This window comes from Nomascus leucogenys, chromosome 13 (genome assembly GCF_006542625.1).
Source record: "Nomascus leucogenys isolate Asia chromosome 13, Asia_NLE_v1, whole genome shotgun sequence".
Taxonomy (NCBI): Eukaryota; Metazoa; Chordata; class Mammalia; order Primates; family Hylobatidae; genus Nomascus; species Nomascus leucogenys.
Window position 1 is genome coordinate 13,873,449 of NC_044393.1, and position 22,159 is coordinate 13,895,607.

Below are 22,159 nucleotides of genomic sequence, written 5' to 3' on the forward strand. Positions count from 1 at the left end.
TCTTTCTCCTGAGACCTTTTCCTCCTCCAAGATCTCCCAATCATGACTGACCCCCAAGGTTGTCCCTGCCTCAGGGCCTTTGCACTTGCAGTTCCCTCTGCCTGGAATGTCCTTCTCCCAGCTATTCCCAGGCCCAGCTCCTTCTCATCATTCTAGTCTCTAAATTCAGGCCAGAGTCGTCCTCCCAGATCCCCACCCTCATCCCCAGTGTAAAGCAGCCCCACGCCTTTCTCTATCACACAACCGCAACTTAGCACTATACAACTGTTCTGCGTGTTTATTCACTCATATCCATATCATCTGTCACATGCACACCCTCCTAGAACATAAGCACCAAAAGGCGGAGATTGTGTCTATCGTGTTCAGTGTTGTGTCCCAGGGCCTGGTGCTGTAGGCATTTAGTAAACGAGTTGGAAGAACACAAATCAGTGGCTGTGCCTTCCCAGGGCCATGCAGTGAGGAAAGGACAGAGAAGGGGATCAGTGACCAGCTGAGGCCAGATCTCCACTGAATCACTCAGCTCTGTTTAGGTCCAAGGCTGCATGGGGTCCAAAGAAACAGGAAAGAGGCCAGGCGTGGTGGCTCACACCTGTAATCCCAGCACTTTGGCAGGTGGATCGCTTGAGGTCAGGAGTTCGAGACCAGCCTGGCCAACATGGTGAAACCCAATCTCCACTAAAAATACAAAAATTAGCTGGTGTGGTGGTGCACGCCTGTAGTACCAGCTACTCAAGAGGCTGAGGCAGGAGAATCGCTTGAACCTGGGAGTCACAGGTTGCAGTGAGTCGAGATTGAGCTATTGCACTCCAGCCTGGGTGACAGAATGAGACTCTGTCTCAAAAAAAAAAAAAAAAAAACATAGGAAAGAGAGGCAACCCCCAGCAGGGCCCCGCAGCCCTGCAGCTCCAAGCCACTACCCACCAAATGGGCTGGAAAAGCCCCACGACCCACCAAAAACATAATTTTTTGTTACTGTTTTTGAGTTTTTATAATAGTATAGTTTTGCTTTTCTAGTATTTTTAATTTTTAGTTTGCAGTTTTGTCATTGTAGTTAGCTCCATTTTTCCCAATGTTTAGCATTTTCATAGATGCTTGCAAAGCTCCTATGGCCAGGTGGAAATGAGGACAAAGACCCTGAGAGACAGGAAGAAGGAGACCGAGACAGAGGAAGCGCGCGGTGGCGGAACAGAGAGAAATAAGCGGATATGAAGAGACAACGGGGCTGAAGAGACACAGGGGGAGTGACAGCGACAGAGACGGAGAGAGCAGAAACCAAAACTCAGACAGATCTGACTCCCACATCGCCTTCCATAGCGTGAGCCTCCATAACCGTCAAAATCACAGGGCTTAGTAAGCATTTGCTAAGTGCGGGCACTGTGCTAAATGCTTTTCTGTGAATGATCGTGCTTGATTCTCACAATCACCCTGTGAGAGGAGGGATCCTCTCATTCCTTGTTTTGAAGATGAGAAAACCGAGGCACAGAGAGGTTGGCCGGCTTGCCTTCCATCACACAGCCAGCAGGCGGTGAAGCCAGGTGTGACCTCAGGACTGCCCCAGACCCAAGGCTGAGCCATTCTCTCCAGTCTTGGGGTGTCTAGGTTTGTTTTAGGGCAGCTCTTCTCAATGTCAGCTGTGCTGGCGAATCCCTTGCGGACTTGTAAAAATGTCAATCCTAGGCCGGGCGCTGTGGCTCATGCCTGTAATCCCAGCACTTTGGGAGGCTGAGGCAGGTGGATCACTTGAGATCAGGAGTTTGAGATCAGGAGTTTGAGACCAGCCTGGCCAACATGGCGAAACCTCTCTCTACTAAAAATACAAAAATTAGCTAGGGATGGTGACATGCACGTGTAATCCCAGTTACTCGGGAGGCTGAGGCAGGAGAATTGCTTGAACCAGGAGGCAGAGGTTGCAGTGAGCAGAGATCATGCCACTGCACTCCAGCCTGGGCAGCAGAGCGAGACCCCATCTCAAAAAAGAAAGAAAGAAAATGTTGATCCTGATTTAACAGGGTTTTGGGGTGGGGGGACCCAGACCCTGCATTTCTAATAGACTCCCAGGCGGCGTCAATGCTGGGACTCCCAGGCCACACCTACAGCAGTGAGGATCTAGAGGAGTCCAGTACTCTAGGACCCTTTGGCCACACCAGGGACAGGGAGAGCCCGGGAGCCTCCAGCCAGTCCAGCCACCATCCATACCCATCCAACCAGTCCAGCCACCATCCATACCCACAGGCCTTGGGGTCATGCTGGCCCCTGCGGTTCAGTTTCCCCTTCTTGGTACTTCCTGTTGATCCCGGGAATTCCCCATAAGCTGACTGTCCTGCACACAAAGGCGGCTGCACAAAGATGTTCATTGTGGCATTGTTTATAGGAAGGGCAAGTTGGAACCACCTAAATGTCCACCAGTAGGGTACTGTTAAATACACTTAGGATCTGTGCAGCTATTACAAATGATGGTGGCAGCCGGCCACAGTGGCTCGCGCCTGTAATCCCAGCACTTTGGGAGGCCGAGGTGGGCAGAATGCATGAGCTCAGGAGTTCAAGACCAGCCTGGGCAACATGGCAAAACCCCATCTCTACAAAAAATACAAAAATTGGCTGGGCATGATGGCTCACACCTGTAGTCCAGCTACTCGGGAAGCTGAGGTAGGAAGATGGCTTGAGCCCAGGAGGCAGAGGTTGCAGTGAGCCAAGATCGTGCCACAGCATTCCAGCCTGTGCAACAGAGTGACACCCTGTCTCAAAAATAATTATAATCCTAAATAAAATGATGGTAGGGCAAAATTCAAAATATATATAACTTTCTTTTTTTTTTTTTTTTTGAGACAGAGTCTCACTCTGTCACACAGGCTGGAGCGCAGTGGCATGATCTCGGCTCACTGCAAGCTCTGCCTCCCGGGTTCACACCATTCTCCTGCCTCAGCCTCCCAGGTAGCTGGGATTACAGGCGCCCGCCACCATGCCTGGCTAATTTTTTGTGTGTGTATTTTTAGTAGAGACGGGGTTTCACTGTGTTAGCCAGGATGGTCTCGATCTCCTGACCTCGTGATCCCCGTTGACGCAGCAATTCCACATCTAGGATGTACTCTATGGATATACTTGCACAAGGACACAGAAAGCTTTCCACCAGGCTCTCTGTTGCAATTCATCATGGCAAAAGCCTGCAAGCCACCATCACTAAGGAACTAGCTCTTTACATCCTGCTCTGTGTCCACCATGGAACGCCACACAGCCTTGAAAAAGGAGGGTGCTCTCTATGCACTGATATCATCAAGGTCTACTGTTGCTGAAAATCACAAGGCACAGAACTAGTGTGCAGAGTCCTCTGATATCTGTAAGAAAGCAAAGCAAATACATGCTTTTGCCCACATGTTCACAGAACCCTTCTGAAAAGCAACACAAAAGACTGTCACGGTGAGGAGCTGAGAGGGTGAGGACAAACGTAAGAGGGAGACTGGCTTTTCACTGCACACTTGTTGTACCTTTGGTATTTGATGCCACATGGTATTATCTATGGACAAAATGAGTTAAAGTTAAAATTTATACACGATGCACAAGTGCTCCATTTGTGGATGTAGGAAAATGCTTGTGATAAATTATTGAGAGAAAAGAAGATGGCCTAATTTATATAATGCATGATTCACATATATCCATGAGCTATCTCTGTAAGTATATCCAACATATCTCTGTAACTGTAGAGAGAAATGTCTAAAAACTATCCGCAAATTAGCAAATGAAGTTGCCACTATTCACGCACTATATGCATTGATTCATTTCCTCACAACAACAGGGCAAAGTGGACAGACTGCTATTATCCTCATCGCACAGATGAGGAAACAGAGGCCCTAGAAGTGAAGTTACCTGACCAAGGGCTCACAGCCAAGGGGAGGCACAGCTGGGATTTGAACCTCAACCACAGGGCTAGAGATCCCTGTCAATTGCAAATTGGGTAGTGTCTCTTTTTGCTTTGAATTTTCAGCATTCTTAAAAGTTGAGCCAATGAACCCAAATCTCTCTCTCCTTCTACTGCCACTTTACTTTTAAACAAGACTTTTCAGAAAAAAACACCCTAAGAACATCCCATGTCCCCCAAGTCAGCAGCCCCCGTTTCCTGGCACTCACATCCCCCAGGGAATTCCCCTGGCAGCTCCTGGTATAGGAAACCATGAGAGTGGTTTTTAAAAAGAGTCAAGCAATGCAGTGAGCCGAGATCGTGCCACTGCACTCCAGCCTGGGTGACAGAGTGAGACTCCAACTCAAAAAAAAAAAAAAGGAGTCAAGCAAGAGCCGGGAGAATGTTCCATGTCCCAGATAAAAGGACACCAAAGAGATGTGCCACCAAAGGCAGGGCCTAAGCCTTGGTACCAGAAAAATAAAGGAAAAAAAAAAGATGAAAAACGGTTATAAACAGCACTTTGGAGCAGTTCCAGTCATTTGAACATGGCCTGGAGACTAGGTAATGTAACTGAATCAATGCTAAATTTCTCAGGAGTGATCTCGGCACTGTGGTTACGTGGGAGAACACCCTTGTCCTTCAGAGGCACACGCTGAAGTAATTAGGGTGAAAGGTAAGGATGTCTGCAACTTACTCTCAAACAGCTCAGCAAAAATCACACAGAGGAAGACCAAGAATGCACATGGGGCCAGGTGTTCGCAGTTGGGGATTCTGGGGGAAGGGACACTTGGTGGCTCATTGTGAAGTTTTGGCATTTTTCTCTAAGTCTGAAATTTTTCAAAATAAAAAGTTGGGGGAGATCGGTGGTTGCCAGAGGCTGGGAGTAGGAAAGGGATTGATAACAAAGGAGGCACCAAGGAACTTTTTGCTGTGATGGAATATTCTGTATCTTGATCGTGCTGGTATACAACTGTATACGTTTCTCAAGATTCATAGAACTGCACACCACAGAAGGGTGAATCGTGCTGTATATAAATTATATATCCATAAAAGTGACTTGAAAAAATAGTGGGAAAGACAAAGAACCCACGGGGCCCCCATGGGCTCTGGGTCCCGCCTTGATCCAGCCTCACCTGAGCCTGCAGTGGCCCCGAGGATTCAGTAACACAGAAGGGCTGCCCTCCTGACCCCAGGACCCACAGCCTGGCCTTGGGGAGCTTCCTCCTAAACCTGCCTGGCCTGAATCCAGAGCCTCGGTGCTTCCCCAGGGCCAGGAGAGATGCACTGAATGGCTTCCTTGCTGGAAGAATCCTGGAGAAAGCAGTCTAGGTGCCTCTCGCAAAGCACTGGCAACCTCAGCGGAGACAAGGATCACTGCGTCCACCCCACCACCACCGGGTCACTGCCGGAGCTGTACAGGCCCAGAGGAAGAAAGCGACTTGCCCAGGGTCGCACAGCAAGTCAGGCAGCTCTGATATAGATGGGTCATTCCGAAACTAAAGCTCTGAGCCTGAGATTATCCCATCCAACCACCCCTATTTCTCAGGTCAGAAGACTGAGGCCCAAGTCTGTGTCAGAGCACAGATTAGCAGTGTCTCCGGAGCCCCAGGTGCTGCCAGCATGGTGGGTCTTGGTGTGGTCCCCACAGGCTGGGCAGAGGGGGCCTAGGAAGGTGGAATGTGAACCTCCATTCCTGTCTGTCATCCTCTGTCATCTCCACAATCCCCTCCCAAGCTTCCTTTGCTCCCACCCATCAGGGCAGAGGGCTGGACACAGGGGCCAGTTGGGGGTCCCACACCTGCCCACCCCCCACCGCCCTGGGGAGCGCCCACATGGCACGGAGCCATGGATTCTGCCCAGCCCACGAAACTCACCTCACCCAGAACCTGTTTCAACTCCTCCAGCTCTCCTTGGCAGCCGCGGAGGCCTCATTAAGTGATGCCAGCACCTCCCACACACCCCCGAAGAAGGGGAGGGGGCACTGCCCAAGCAATGGAACTCTATGGCCCCATCGGAGGCCCCATGCCTCCCCCAGAGACCCCCAGGTCCGGCGATGGGCACCACAGAGACACAATGCCCATGCCAGACTCCGGCTGGGAAACAGGGGCCTCGATGTGAGATGCAGTCTGGGCCCTGCCACCTCTCTCCCTGGGCAGGCCTGCCTGGGCCCCGGGGTGCTGCTTAACCTCCTTAATTAACCGGCAATGATTAAGAGGCCACCTTGGGAGGCCCCTGAGGCCTCAAGGAGGGCTGGGGGCCTGAAATTGGGGGCAGGGCCCCCCAGTCATGGCAGGCTCAGAGACTTCTCCCATGTGGAACAGGGAGAAGGGGCCCCCACCCTGCACCTCAGGGTTCAGGGCAAAATAGCCCATCCTTCCTGCATCAGCTGTGCGGCACTAGGAAAGTGGCCTTACCTCTCTGTGCCTCGGCTTCCACCAAGAGGGAGGGCAGGGTGGCAGTGAGACTTCATTAATGACTGTTTGTGAGAAGGTCCCAGAGATGCCACTGATAACAGGCCCGGCTATTATTCTGGGAAGGCATTGAGGAGTGTCTGAGCCCATAATTACCGAAAGGATGAAAACAGTGGAACAGAGAAGCCTCGCCCAGCCCTGCTCGCTGCCCCCAACACCCACCCTCCTGCCCTGGCAGGGGCCCCTCCTCTGGGCAAGGAGACCCGGGAGAGGAGGCCTCAGCCCCAGCCTGGGCCAAGGCCTGCCAGTCCTCCTCTCCACACCTACATTTTTAAACTCTTTCCATCCATTCCTTCACTCATTCATTCATTCATTCATCCCACGAATGTTTAAGCACCTACTGTGTGCTGGGCTGTGGGATACAGGAGGGAACAAGACCCACAGGGATCCTGCCTAGAGTAGCTCTGTCCCCTGCAGGAGGCAGGAAATAGACAGGAAAATTCCAGCAAGGAAGCAGAATATTGAAAAATAAAAGCAAAACAATGGGGTGATGTGATACATAAGAAATGGGGGGCTTCAGTTCAGGTGCTCGGGGAGGCCACGCTGAGGAAGTGAGGCAACTTTAGAGTAGAGGACCCACGGAGGAGATGGGGTTGTCATGAGGAGAGTGTTCCAGGCAGAGGGACAGCACGTGCAAAGGTCCTGGGGGGGGAGACTGGTGCTGGAGGAGGCTGGTGCAGGGGCAAGAAGGCAGAGTCATGGGAGGTGAGGCCAGGGAGGCAGGGGAGGCTGGGGCAGATCCAGCAGAGCTTCTTGGGGCACAGTGAGGAGCCCAGATTGCATCCTCGGGACAGAGGGCAGCCATGGGAGAATTCTCAGCATTGGAGGGACAAAGGTGGGATCCTCTCCCTGCAGCAGCATACAGGGCCACTCAGTGCACACACGTTGAATCAAAATCCCAATGATGGCCAGGCACAGTGGCCCACACCTGTAACCCTGCCACTGCCCAGCACTCTGGGAGGCCCAGGTGGGTGGATCACTTGAGGTCAGGAGTTTGAGACCAGCCTGGCCAACATGGCAAAACCCTGCCTCTACTAAAAATACAAAAATTAGCCAGGCATGGGGGTGTGTGCCTGTAGTCCCAGCTACTCGGGAGGCTGAGGCAGGAGAATCACTTGAACCCGGGAGGCAGAGGTTGCAGTGAGCCGAGATCATGCCACTGCACTCTAGCCTGGGCAACAGAGCGAGACTCTGTCTCCAGAAAAAAAAAAGTCCCAGTGGCTGAAGACCCCAGTGATACCACCTACCTGTCTGTGGAATATGTTCCTACCTGTGGCTCAAATCCTTCCTTGGGCCTCAGTTTCTCCCTTTGAATAGTGGATGCACACTCCAAACTCAGGTAGTGATGATGATTTAAATCCCCACAAACACAAAGAAAGAAGGCCCTGAGCACCTACTGTGTGCTGGGGGGCAGGGGCCAGCCTCCAGGAGGCACCTGCCATGGGCATTTTGCACAGGATATCTGGCTGCCCCTGAGGCCTCTGGAGCACCAAAGCCTGTGTTCAGGTCCCAGCTCCATTCCTTAGGACGTCTTGGCCTCTATGGGCCTCAGTTTCCTCATCTACAAAATAGGGTCGATAATAATACCTACCTCATGGAATCGTTGTGAGGATTAGATTTATTAATACCTGTAAGGCAAGGAAACAAGGCCTGGACCAGAATAAGTGCTCAATTTCTGGTCATTTTTATGGTTAATTTCCTAAACTCTCTCCTTAAGCTCCCCACCTGTCTGCTCCCCACCAGCCCCCCAGGACTGGATTTCTTGGCTCTGTCCCTACACAATAAGTCCAGTCTCACCTCTCAACTCTGTGCATCCCCCAGCAGCCAGGGAGGTGTTTAAAATGACACTTCTCTGCTCAGTACTGCAGTGTCTCCCCCTGTCCAGGCCAGGTCCTCCCTGGGGGATTGGGCCTGTCCCCCAGCCACCCTTACACCATCCTTATCCTCCACTCCTCCCTCCAGCTGGAGCAACCTCTGGGTATCAGAGGGTTCCATCCACCCTGCCTCGGCCACTTTGCACATGCTATTCCCTCTGCCCGGGACACCCTTCCTCCCACTGTTCTGCCTGCACTGACTCTTCCTTCTGTGGGGAACCATCTGGGGCTTTCTGGGGCTGCCACAGGCTGCTCATTCGGTGCCCTGTGCTTCCCACATGACAGCACCTGCTGAAAGGACATGTCAGGGTCCCCAGTTAGACTGGGAACACCTGGACGCCAACTCCTTTTCTGCAAGGCTTGGAGGCTGTCTGGGGAAGGCAGGTGGCAATTACAGTGAGGGCCTCCAGTGAGTCGAGACAGTTGAGGTGAGTCGAGTGAATACAGTTGACTTAAACTGACTTTAGCCAGGTGCAGTGGCTCAAGCCTGTAATCCTAGCACTGTGGGAGGAGGCCAAGGCAGGAGGATCACTTGAGGCTAGGAGTTTGAGACCAGCCTGGACAACATAGTGAGACCCTATCCCCACAAAAAATAAAATTAAAAAATTAACCAGGTATGGTGGCATGCACCTGTAGCCCCAGCTACTCAAGAAGCTGAGGCAGGATTCCTTGAGCCCGGGAAGTCGAGGCTGCAGTGAGCTATGGTCTTGCCATTGTACTCCAACCTGGGTGACAGAGCAAGACCCTATCTCTAAAAAGGTAACAAATATGTAAAAACTTGGCCAGGTGTGGTGACTCACGCCTGTAATGCCAGCACTTTGGGAGCCCAAGGTGGGCAGATCACCTGAGGCTGGGAGTTCGAGACCAGCCTGACTAACATGGAGAAACCCCGTCTCTACTAAAAATACAAAATTAACCAGGCGTGGTGGCACATGCCTGTAATCCCAGTTACTCGGGAGGCTGAGGCAGGAGAATCACTTGAACCCGGGAGGCGGAGGTTGCAGTGAGCCGAGATCAAGCCATTGCCCTTCAGCCCAGGCAACAAGAGTGAAATCCCATCTCGAAAAAAAAAAAAACTGGTTGTAAAAGTTGAGATGAGGTGTGTTGAGGAGCTGGGTGGAGCTGAGCTGAGCATTCAACAGAGCAGGATTGACTTGAGCTGAGCTGAGGTGGGTGGGATTGCAGTGAGTGGCGCTGAGGTGAAGTAAACTGGGGTGAACTGAGGTCAGCTGAGCTGAGCGGAGGTGACGTGAGTTAAGCAGAGTTAGCTGGGTTGAGTTGAGTCAGGTTGAGGTGAGTTTTCACCTGAACTGCGCTCTGCTGGAGGGGCGCAGGGCTGGTGTCAGTTGTGCTGATGAGCTGGGTTGTGTCAAACTGAGCAAAGGAGGGTTGAGTAGAGACACATTAAGCTGAGTCAAGTTCAACTAAACATGATGAGTGGAGTTCTGTTGAGTTGGATTCAGTTGAGGTACTGCGTAGATTCAAATCAAGTTAAGGTGAGTTTGTTTTTTTGTTTTTGTTTTTTTTTTGAGATGGTGTCTCACTCTGTCACCCAGGCTGGAGTGCAGTGGAGCCATCTCCGCTCACTGCAACCTAGGCCTCCCGAGTTCAAGCGATTCTCCTGCCTCAGCCTCCCGAGTAGCTGGGATTACAGGCGTGCGCCACTATTGCCCAGCTAATTTTTGTATTTTTAGTAAAGACAGGGATTCACCATGCTGGCCAGGCTGTCCTTGAACTCCTGACCTCAAATGATCCACCCGCCTCAGCCTCCCAAAGTGCTGGGATTACAGGCATGAGCCACCGCACCCGGCCTATCTTGGCTTTATACATAAAAAAATTAAGATGTTTTTTACTCCATAAGAATTAATTTCCACCCCTGTGGGGGCAATGTCACCTCCACACACACCCACCCAAATGCCCGAGAGAATGCCTCAGTCAGGCTGAGCAGAGGCAAGGAGAGGGATCTGTCTACAAAAAGGATCTGTTTTGACTTCCTGGAGGAGGCAGTCTCTGGTGTGGATTGTGATCACCACAAGGCTAAGGCCGAGGCCAAGGCCAGCCCAACCTCAGTTGGAATTCTCCTTCCACCATGCCCTGTTTCCTTCTCCCCTCTTCCAGCCCCATTTCCTCACCTGTGAAATGAGATATAGTAACAGAAGAGACAACAAACGCACAGGCCCTGAAGCAGGTACCAGCTCGGCATATTGACTTTAGCTGAGGGAGGTTCCTGTGGCTGGAGGGGTGAAAGGGAGAGGAGGGGAGGTCAGTGGAGCTCCATCACGTCAAATCTTGCAGGACACGGGCAGGAGTTGAAGTCTTATCCTGAGGACAATGGGGAGTTATGGGAGGATTCTGAGCAGGAGAAGGATGTGACCTGCATAAATGAAGCCTCTGGATGGACCCTGAATTGACTCCCCAGGGGCCCAGGACAGTGAACCTAGATGGCTGAGCCAATTGTCCATGCTCTGGCTGCAGGGGGCAGAATCTGAGGCTCATATTCACAGCCTCCTTTTAGAGAGACAGAACATCTGCCTTATACAGCAGAAAATTCTCCACACATAGGAAGGAGTTTCGGATTCTGGACAGTTGGAAGAAATGCCTCAAAACGCCCAATAGTAACAAGAAATAAACAATTGGACAGAGTACTATGGGGCTGATTGCATAGAGGGAAAAAGGCCCAGGCCAGGCCTCTTGGGGTCTGCCCCAACCCCAAGACCCCAAGCCACCTCCCATACATACAAAGCTACTCCCTGGTCCCTAGTCTGGGGTGGCAGGCCCTGAACACTGCTGGGTCCCAGAACCTCATGCCAAGAGTTGCCGTCTTCACGGTATGTGTCACCTGCGTTCATTAACCACTAAAAGGCTGTTCCAGGCAGGATGCGGAGGCTCATGCCTGTAATCCCAGCACTGTGGGAGGCTGAGGCAGGAGGATCACTGATCGAGACCAGCCCGGGCAGCATAGCAAGACCCTGTCTCTACAAAAAATTAAATTAAAAATTAGCCAGGCGGATGATGCAGGCTTGTAGTCCCAAGCTACTCGGGAGGCTGAGGTGGGAGGATCACTTGAGCCCAGGAAGTTGAGGAGGCAGTGAGCTGTGGTTGCACCACTGCACTCCAGCCTGGGTGACAGAGTAAGACCCTCTTAAAAAAAAAAAAAAAGGCTGTTCCAGCAGCATGCACAGTGACACTCAAGGGGCCCCACGGGACACCCTCAATCCAGAGATTTCCCCTTTTGGAAAGACAAGCTCTGGAGACAAGCAGACCCAGCTGCCCACCTAGGCTAGTGATGTCGCCTCTCTGAAACTGTTTCCTTACCATGAAAGGGCCAGAACCTTCCCCACCTTTCAATGGAAGAAACTCACCTTCCCACCCAGGATGTTGGGGTGGCCTAACACCGGTCTTCAGAGTCACAAAGATTCTGATTTTATTCCCGCTGTCCACACACCTGTTAGGTGCCAGGAACCAAACTGGGTACTTTACATCTAGAGCTCTATATAATCCTCACGGCAGCCCATGGGGCAGAGCCAGGACTCAGACCCACGTCTGCCTGATATACGAACCCCTGCCTTAACCACTGGGCCATAGACCAGTGGATGCCAACCACTCCTTAGCGAGTGCCTACTGTGTGCCCAGCACTGTGCTGAGCAATCTGCAGGAATTTCATGCGTCATCCTCACCACAAACCTCATAAAGTGAAACCATCTCCGAGTCCGGGTGAGGACACTGAGGCTCAAACAGGCGAGGAGCTTGCTCAAGAACAGGGAGATGCAGAAAACTGAAATTTACACCCACGTCTGTCTGCAGCTAAAATTCCAGTGCTTTCCACTAGGCCACTAGTAAGAATGAAAATAGCTAGCATGTATTGTGCACCAGCTATATGCCTGGCCCCGCTCTATACACTTCATCTGCATCATCTCTCAGTCATCACCACACCCTGTGAGGGGGATGTAAATATTATCATCTCCATTTTCTTTTCTTTTTTTTTTTTTTTTTTTGAGACAGAGTCTTACTCAGTCTGTCACCCAGGCTGGACTGCAGTGGCGTGATCTCGGCTCACTGCAACCTCTGCCTCCTGGGTTCAAGTGATTCTTGTGCCTCAGCCACCCGAGTAGCTGGGACTACAGGCGTGCACCACGATGCCCAGCTAATTTTTGTATTTAGTAGAGATGGGGTTTCACCATATTGGCCAGGCTGGTCTCGAACTCCTGGCCTCAGGTGATCTGCCCACCTCAGCCTTCCAAAGTGCTGGGATTACAGGCATGAGCCACCATGCCCAGCCAATCATCTCCATTTTCAAAATGAGGAAACTGAGGTTCAGAGAGGGACATGAACCTGACCAAGTTCACACAGTGGGAAAGGGGCAGAGCTGAGATTCAAGCCCAGGGTAGCTGGCCCCAGCACCCATGTCCTTCATCTCCCATCTGCAAACCTGGCTCCAGACACACCTCCTCCATGAAGCCTCTAAAGACCCATCCCTGCCTCTGTCACCCCATCCCCATTACTGCACATCCCCATAGGCTTTTCCATGTTTATGTTTGCCATGGGCTGCAAGCAACATCATTCCCAGAATATTTACTTTGACCTCCCCTAGTCTACCCACCAGCCTATACCCAGGCAAGGGGCCCTGGACCAGCCAGAGCCCTGCCTGCTCCCTGATGATTAATTAAACCCCCAACCTTGACCATGTCTGCCATCCAGGCCTCGTGCTCAGTGACCTCAGCCTGGCGTGGTGAGAGTGGGAGGGATGGGGAAGCAGTGAAGATGGTTCTGTGGGATGGTGGGGTCTCCCCTGCCACCCACCTGCTCCCTAGGAGGAGCTTTAGCAATCAGAAAAGGCAGTGGTTTTACCAAGAAAAGGAGGAAGAAAACACAGGCAGAGGGCAAGAAGCTCATGGCATGAGTGACTCAACACCCAGTGGGCGGGGGGAGAACTGGAGGGTAGACTCCAAGGAGCTTCTGGCCTAAGGCGGGGTCGGCAGCCCAGGAGGGGGGCCAGTGGCAGAAGGACCCAGGAAGGAGCTTGGCAGGGAAGAGGGATGCACGTGATTCGAACATCTGTGTGCCGGCTCAGACCTCCCTGCCACCCCCAGCAGCCCTGAGAGGCAAGGGGCCCCATTCCCATTAAATGGAGCAAAACACTGAGGCTCAGAAAGCAAAGTGACTTGCCTGAGGTCACACGGCATCTAAGTGGTGGAGCAGGCATTGGAACCCATGACAACGGCTCAGAGAAGGAGTTAAAAACACAGACTTTATAGTCAGATCTGGATTCCAAGCCAGGCTCTTCCACTTGTAACCATGTGACCTTGAGCATGTCACCACTCCCTGGCCTCAGTTTCTCTGTCTGCACAATGGGCATAGCCACATGCCAACCTCATAGATCTTTGAGTGGACTCTATGAGCAGCACAGAGACTGTCTTTAATCAGAGAGGGCCACTGTGGGACTGATAGCATGGGCCCAGCTGGAATGAACCCATTACCAGGGAGTTCAATTCCTTGCAGAATCAATGTTCCAGCCATCAAACTTCTTATTTTGAACTAAATAAAACCTGCCTCTCCTGGGGACCATCCAGACTGGGCTTGGAAGACCTCCCTGCCCTGTAAGGTGGAATGAGGCCTCTGACCTTGCACAGAGTGTTCATTCACTTGAAAAGCACTTACTGAGCTCCTACTGTGTGGAAAGCAGTGGTCTAGGCACTGAGGACACAGAAGTAAACAAGACCGACAAGGTCCCTGTTATCATAGGGCTGATGTTCTGAGGAGAGGAAACAGACATTACACGTGTAAACCCCTAAGAAATATAACACGAGATAATCATTTGTTGAGGAAATCTAAGTATCAGAAGCATCTAAACAACAGAGAACATGTAGAATATATTTTTCTGATTTTTTTTTTTTTTTTGAGACAGATTCTTGCTCTGTTGCCCAGGCTGGAGTGCAGTGGCACCATCTCCGCTCACTGCAACCTCTGCCTCCCGGGTTCAAGTGATTCTCCTGCCTCAGCCTCCCGAGTAGCTGGGATTACAGGTGCCCGCCACCATGCCCGGCTAATTTTTGTATTTTTAGTAGAGACAGGGTTTCGCTATGTTGGCCAGGCTGGTCTTGAACTCATGACCCAGGTGATCCACCCACCTCGGCCTCCCAAAATGCTGGGATTACAAATGTGAGCCACTGTGTCTGGCCTGATCATCTATTTTTTAGATGACACCATTATATAAATCAGATGATGTTCTTTCCTGGTTTAAAACCCTCTCATGGCTCCCACTGTCTTCTAGATCAAATATAAATGCCTTAATACACCACTAAGGGTGTGTGTGTTCCGAGTCTCATGGATCTATCTGACCTCACCCCTTCACCCATCCTACTCCAGCCACATGGGCCTCCTCAGTGTTCCTTGGACATGCCAAGATCTTTTAGTCCTCATAGCCATCGCACATGTTGTTCTTCCACCTGATGCTCTTCCTCACACTCTCCAACTGGACAACGCCCCCTCAAGACAGTCCCATCTGGACCCTGTCTTGCCTATCAGCTTGGCTCACTTGGCATTCTTCTCCGAGTCCCTGCGAAAATCCACGCAAAATGGAAAGAAAAATAGCCAGGAAAGATCATGAGTCATTTGTTTACAGGCACTAATTAATTGCTAAGCCCGAAAACTTGATTTCCATTCTTCCTTTTTTCCCCTCTCTGCCCTTTGAGAATGTTTGGAATCCACATTGTTTCCCAATGCAAAAAGTATGTCAGTTTATTTTTAGCAAATGCACATGATGGCTGGGACTGTTATTCATCCCCCCACGTCAGTGGGGAGCTGGCCACGGAGCATGTGGGCTGCTTGATGCTCTTCAGATGTGGCTCCTGGGAGGCCAGCTGGTCTGCAATGGCCCAAGCTGGGTCCAGCATTGAGGCACTGGGGACAGAGGTTCCAGGCTGCACTTTCTCCTCCAGGCCAGGGGTGGTGCTATGGAGTGGGGAGGCAAGTGGACAAACACTTCCTCCCAGAAAGCCCTTTCTCCTGGACTAGTAGGTAGGCAGCTTGGGTATTTCAGCATCTTGCCCTCCACTTCTTGTCTTAGAAGGACCTAACTGATTCACCTTTGGTTCAACCAGGATGGGAAAGTCCCCATGCTCTGTCTAGCTGATGCCACTGCGCCTTCTCTGTTCCCCTCCTGTCCCCCACCACCCCCACCTGCCACCCCTCTGAGCCCACCTTGCTCACCCTTCCTGTTCTCTGGGAGCCCAGGTTGGAGATTAGGGACATCCCCCTCTCATAGGAACTCTTGCCAAGAGCTTCCTTCCAAGATGGCTGCTTCCACTCCCCTTGCACCTTTCAGAGCCCATTCTCTGGCCTGGATGGGGCCCAGAAGCTATGGGGAATCTGTTTCCACCTACTTTGAGGGATCATAAAGGACCTGTCTCTAACAGATCCTATTGCCTCCAGCAATAAGGGTGGATGCTATGCCTGTGGAGCAACAGACTGTCACCCCCCAGAAGGCAAGAACTAGGTCTGTTGTGGTCTTTGTCTCCCGTGCTTAGTATACAGTGGGAGCTCAATAAAGACCTGTTGAATGATTGTGACCTGAGTTCCAGCTCGCTGTGCAATGACCATTGTCACTTGCCTCTTCTGAGCCTCATTGTCCCATCTTGCCAAGGGGTAACTGATTTTTAAAGCCCAGAGCAGGGATTGCAAACTCAACTGCCTGCAAGAGTCGGGCAAGGACATAAAAGTGAAACAGGCAGGAGACAACTGTGGTCATGTCCTGTCTAGAGGGGACAGCCACTCCCCAGCCCCAGCACCCAGGACTATGAGCCCGAGTCCCTGCATCTTCCCATTTCCCAAGAGAAGCCGGGAATCTGGATGTTTGTGTACAACATTCTGATTTTTCAGAGTTGGCAACTCATTTTAACTTTCAGCTAAAGCACCATGCAGGCCAAACCCAACACATCTCGAGGCCGGCCCGGCCCACAGGCCGCCAGTTTGAGCCCTTGGTGGTTGGCGTTTGTGGCTTACCAGGCCTTGGAGCAGGCCTGTCACACCCAAGCCTGGGACAGGAGGTTGGGATGAAGAAGGCAGAACCAGCCTCGCCCCATGTGGGAGTAGCTATTATCCCAGCTTATGGGAGGGCCAGGCCGGACTCGTCGGTGCTGGGACTGCAAGCATCGCCTGCAGAGCTTGCCTTCCACTTAATTAAGGAAGCCGATAGTCATCTAGGTGGAGCGTGGAGATAGGTCGAGAATGAATTAGCAAACTGCAGCCAGCCGATTGTATCTATTGTACAAAACCCAGATATAATATCAGATTAGTACACTTTGTGTGCATATTATAACACCATATCATTATAGGATGTGTTATAATTAAGGCCCAAGTGGGTCCACATCTCCCCCGTGACTTTGCAGGTCCGAGCACAGCATCTCCTCCTAACGCCCTCCCAACCAGAACTAGCCCCGCAGATGGGGCACCCGATGCAAACCCTGATCAACCTGCCATGAAACACTTCCCACGGGGTGCCGGGTCCTGCACCGGACACTCAGGGGGATGACAATGGAGCCAACAGAGGACACCCTGTTCTGAGAGAGCTCCATTCTCAGGGGAGGAGGGGCCCATGAAAAATACAGAAGCAAAACAAGTTGAGATTGTGGGAAGTGAGGGGCGAGGGGACTGCAGAGCATGGGTGTGGGTTGGGCAGTTGGGGCTACTTGACAGGGTGGTCAGGGAAGCCGTCTCCACAGCAACCTGTTCTGGGCACCAGCCTCAAGCCATCAGCCAGAGAAAGGACACTTGTGATGTTTGCTGAAGCATGATCTGGGCCAACAGCCACCCCTCCTGCCCGCCCATTCGCTGATTGAACAAATCTTTGTGGAGCACCTACTGTGTGCGGAGCCCTGTGCTGAGTGCTCAGAAAGCATCACGATCACCACAGACGGCAGTCCCTGCACTGTGGAAGGTGACATTCTAAAGAGACAGACAGGCATTGACCAAACAAATAACAGATGTATAACATGATGGCAAGTAGGGAAGAAAGATGAAAGGGCTGGAGTGATGGTGGAGGTGACAGTTTAGCAGGTAGCCAGGGAAGGCTTCCCTGAGGAGGTGACATTGCGATGAGATCTGAATAAAGTGGCAAATCCAGCTGGGTGAAAGAGCTGAAGGAAGAGCATTCGAGGCAGCAGGAACAGCAAGTGCAAAGGCTCTAGTTAGATCATGCCTCGTGTGTTGGAAGAATAGCAAGGGGCCTGGTGTGGCTGGAGTGAGTGAGCAAGGAAGAGAGGAGGGAGAATGAGGTCAGAGAGGCTGTGGGGGCCAGATCAGACAGGGCCCTGTGGTCCTGGGAAAGACCTCGGGTTTTGCTCTGCAGCTGGAGCCAAGGAAGGTTCTAAACAGAGGAGGGATGGGATCTGAGTGGGGTTCTAACAGCATCCCTTTAGCTGCACGGGGGAAGTGGGGCGTGACGATGGGAGCAGTGAGACCAGCAAGGAGGCTACTGCAGGAGAGAGAATGGCGGCCTTGAATTCAGCTGTGGAAGTGGAGGAGAAAACCCACGCAGGTTCTGGATGTGTTTTAAAGGTGGCGCTGAGAGGATTTCCTGGCCAGTTATCGAATGCAGGGCAAGAGAGGAAATGAAGGGACGACCCGAGGTTTGGGCCTGAGCACCCAGAAGGATGGAGCTGCCGTTTCCTAAGAACCGGGGATCATGACGGCCCCAGTGCTGGAGACTGTCGTCTGCATTCCCTGCAAGCCCCCTGCTGACCCCCACCCCATTCTCTCTCGGGTCAGGGCCATGGAGGGAGAGAGTGAGTAGTCGGCCCTACCCAGGCTTCCGGGCAGGAAAGAGGCACCCAGGGCCTGGCCACAGGATGACACAACCCTTAATAATTTCTCCGCTGAGTTTTGCAATGGGCACCCTTTATCGACAGGCAAAGGGTGAGGGATTTTGCAACTGCCCCAACTGGTGATTGTAGCTGATGCCAGGCCAGAGGGCTATCAGGCCAGACTTTGGGCCTCTTCTCAACCCATGAAGATTGAGTCGCAAACAGGCCATCCAGGCCTGAGCCATCATGGGTGGTACAGAGGGCCTCAGGGCCCGCAGGGTTCAAACCTCAGACCCTCCACCTGGCCAGTGACTTTGGGCAAGTCCCTTCCCCTCCCTGGACCTCAGCTCTTTCCCTTAAAAAATAAAAATAAAAATAAAAAAAAAAGGAGGGCCATTAAAGGAATTATTTTAAATTACTTAAAAGCTTGTATCCGATGGCCCAGTTAACGTTCAGCCAGTGCTTCCTGTGCACCCAGCCCTGTGCCAAGAACCCTCTGGCAGCATCTCATCCAATCCCTATGTCACCCTTAAACTTATTTCCCCATTTGACAAATGGGGAAACCGATGCTCAGGAGGCGGAAGTGACTGCCTAGGTCCCCCAGCCTGTCATGGATGAAGCGGGGACTTGGACCCAGACCTTTCCAACCCCAAAGCCTACACCCTGTTGTTAGGAAGTCACTGCCACGCTGAGATGTGGTTTCCTCGTCTGTAAATGGGAAGTCCAAACTAAATAGAAATTAAGCAGCACCTCCCTCGTGGGGTTGGTGCCTGGCACCTGGGGAGCATTCAAACCCAGCAGCCATTCTTATGACCAGAACACTCATTACTGGCAAACAGAGCTGGCGGCCAGCACCACCCCCAAGGGTACCCCCATGCCCCACTCTCACCCCTCCCAGCCCCACACTGGCCCTGTGGGGCACAGACAGGACACAGGCTTTAGAAACACGCACTCCATGGTCCAGATCCCTCCTCCACCCTCTCGCCATGCCCCTGGGCACTGCCTCCCCCTTCCACTGGAGGTGACAATTCCCTCCCACCACACAAGGCTGTTTCTGGGTCACAGGAGGCCACAGGTCCATGTGAGGCCCAGTGTGTGGACACAGCTCTATTTGACACAGGAGGATCCAAGACCTAGGCTGGAAAAGGGGTTTGCCTGGGACATTCAGCCAAAGAGAACGAGGTGCGGTCACCACGCCCACTGGAAGAGGGCCTGTGCCTGCTCCAGGCCTGATGCAAAAGCTTGCCTGGCAAAGCCTCCATCTCTGGGTCTCTCCCCTCTTTATCTCTCACCCTCTCTCTCTCCTTCTGTGTCTCTCACATCAGCTCTTCCAGCGTGTCTCTGTGTCTCTCCATCTCACCCCCGTGTCTCCCTGTCTCACTATCTGTACCTCTGGCCCAGGTGGTGCCTTCCCCACACACTCATCTGCTGGGCTCACCACCTCCTCTGCATTCCTGGCTCTGTAAATGTTTACTGAGGTGAAGGTGTCTGGCCGCCTCATTTGCTTGAAACCCTCACCCAGCACCGCCCCCTTCTCACCTCCACCACCCAAGGGCTCCCCAGGGAGGAAGGACAGGTGGGGGACCCACAGCCCCAGGAATAGTCAAAATGACCCAAATTCAGGGGTCTACAGCTCGTGGGCAGCCAGATCCCCCCTCAGTGGGTGTGGGTGGACTCCACCCACAGCACTCAGGGGCACAGATGCTGATTAGGCCCCCTTCCCCACTTGCAGCAATTGGCTGAGGCTGGACATGGAATGCATCTGTGGCCAGTGAGATGGGGAAGTCTGCCAAGGGGCTTCTGGGAATGGTTTCTTCATTCTTAACAGGACATGTGAGGGCCTTTCCTGCTTGGCTGTATGAGGAAGAGATGGCAGGAGTTTTGGCAGCCATCGTGGCACCATAAGGAGCTGGGCTGAGTGGAGATGGCAGAACCATGAGATAGGAAGAACCTGGGGCCTTGATAGTGCCCAGCTCTGACTCACCCAGCTATGATTCATTCAGTCATTCAACAAATATGGATTGAGCACTTACTATGTCCCAAGCCCACGATGGGCCCTGGGAACACAGAAGGAACATGATCCCTGCCTTACATTCTGGGGTGGGGGACAGATTTCAATCCAATAATCATCCAAGCAAGTGTAAAAACACTGCCATAGTCAGGGCTGCAAGGAGAGATCCATGGAGAAGAGACCAGAAAGGGGGACAGGGAGGGCAGGGAAGGCATCTTAGGTCAGGTTGCCCAGAAGCGGAGCCTGACTTGGGGACTGGCATGCATGTGATTCACTGAGGACGTGCTTTTGGGAGAAGTGGGCGAGAAGCAGGACAGGGCAGGGTGGGAGCTAAGCCAGGATATGGCCTCCACTGAGTCTCACTTGGCCTGATCCCCCGGGGAGCTCTGGAACGTGAATTGCACCACCACGTTGGTCCCACCTCAAAGTAAGAGGCCTGAGTCCTGGTCTCATTGGTCACTGGCTGCGTCCACCTCTGTTTGGGGGATGGGAGGCAGCTTCTGCTCAGCGAGGCAGGACTCCAGCTTTAAGGGGCCCCAGCCGGGAGCCCACAGCAGCCAGCACTGCGTGGCAGCAGGAAGGTGGGTGCAGAGCCCACTGAAGAGGCTCTGGGGGGTCCCCACAGCACCTGCTACCAGAGGTCCACCTGATCTGAGATCTGGCATTAACTAGGTGAAGAGGAGAAAGGAAAATGTTCAGTAGAGAAAGCAGAGTGTGCCAAGGCCTTGCGGCAGGTGGGAGCTGGGTGCAATGGAAAGAAAACCAAGGTGGCTCTAGCAAAGCAAGTGACAGTGAGAGTGGCCACAGATCAGGAAAGGGGGCCACCACTGTGCAGCACCTGTGGGTCAGGATAAGGAGGCCAATCTTTATTCTGAAGGCAGTAGGAGCCCTGGAGGCTGTGGAGCAGGAGAGGAGCATGACCCAGCTCATGTTTTTTTGTTTGTTTGTTTAAATAAGGTCTCACTGTGTCCCCCAGGCTGGAGTGCAGTGGCATAATCTCGGCTCACTGCAGCCTCTGCTTCCTGGGTTCAAGCAATTCTCATGCCTCAGCCTCCCAAGTAGCTGGGATTACAGGCATGTGCCATCACACCTGGCTAATTCTTGTAGTTTTAGTAGAGATGAGGTTTCACCATCTTGGCCAGGCTGGTCTCGAACTCCTGGCCTCAGGTGATCTGCCTGCCTCGGCCTCCCAAAGTGTTGGGATTACAGGGATGAGCCACTGCGCTCGGCCAGCCCCTGTTTTTTAGGCTCTGTCTGGCAGCACGTGGAGAATAGATGTAGGGCTGAGACTGGGAGCAGGAGAGCAGTCGGAGGCTGCTGCACTCACTTGGGTTAATCACCCAGGCCAGGTGGGGCAGGAGGCACAGAGAGGTGGAGATGGGGTGAGACAAGACTTTAGGAGGTGATAATAGTGGCAGTGATCAATTGCCTTCTGTGAGCTCAGGACAGTATCCCCGTGAAGTAGAAACTCTTATTGTACCTGCTTCACAAGAAGGAAACTGAGGCACCATGGGATCAGTGCCCTAGAAATGGCTCAAAGCCTCACTTGCCAACTCTTTCCACCATGCTACAGGGACACTTCCACACCTGCCTCAATGGGCCCCAGGACACTGGTAAACCTCGGGCATTCAGGGACCTTGGGGCAGGTCAGTCACCCTGGACCCTCTGTGCCCCCCAGCTGGGGACACGTGGGGATCCCCTCATGTGTCACCAACCACTTTCTCACTTCACCCCCCCTTGAGAAGCACTGTTATTTTTCCTCCAAGGTCTCCCAGCCAGAGACCCCATTTCTCCCCAGTTTTTTGCTTTCCCATGTGGAGTGGGACCCTACTCTGTGCGACCCGGAGACCCAGAGAGTAACAAGGACTTCCCTGAGGCCACCTAGCGCGTCCCTAGCACGGGCACTTGCAGCTGAGGCAAGACCACCTTGGGCCAATGCTGTTATCTGCAGCTGAAGTCAAGAGGCACAGTGGGACACCTGGGGACCCTGAGGCGGTGGCCTGTGGTCCCAGCCCTGCGTGGAGACATGGGCCATGCCCAGCCAGGAGATAATCTCAACCAGATTCTGGCCAGTGATTCCTTGCGACATCACGGCCAGGGCCACCTGG

The 22,159-nt window shown here is 52.6% G+C and overlaps 1 long non-coding RNA gene across 1 annotated transcript in view; it reads left to right on the forward strand.

The window, feature by feature from the left end:
* Positions 1 to 3,723, forward strand: part of LOC115837996 — an 11,690-nt gene extending 7,967 nt beyond the window's left edge. Inside the window, exons 2-3 of the long non-coding RNA XR_004033060.1 lie at positions 1,078 to 1,315; positions 2,994 to 3,723. This is a non-coding gene — a long non-coding RNA (uncharacterized LOC115837996). The remainder of the gene's footprint in view (positions 1 to 1,077; positions 1,316 to 2,993) is intronic.
* Positions 3,724 to 22,159: the final 18,436 nt, after the last annotated feature.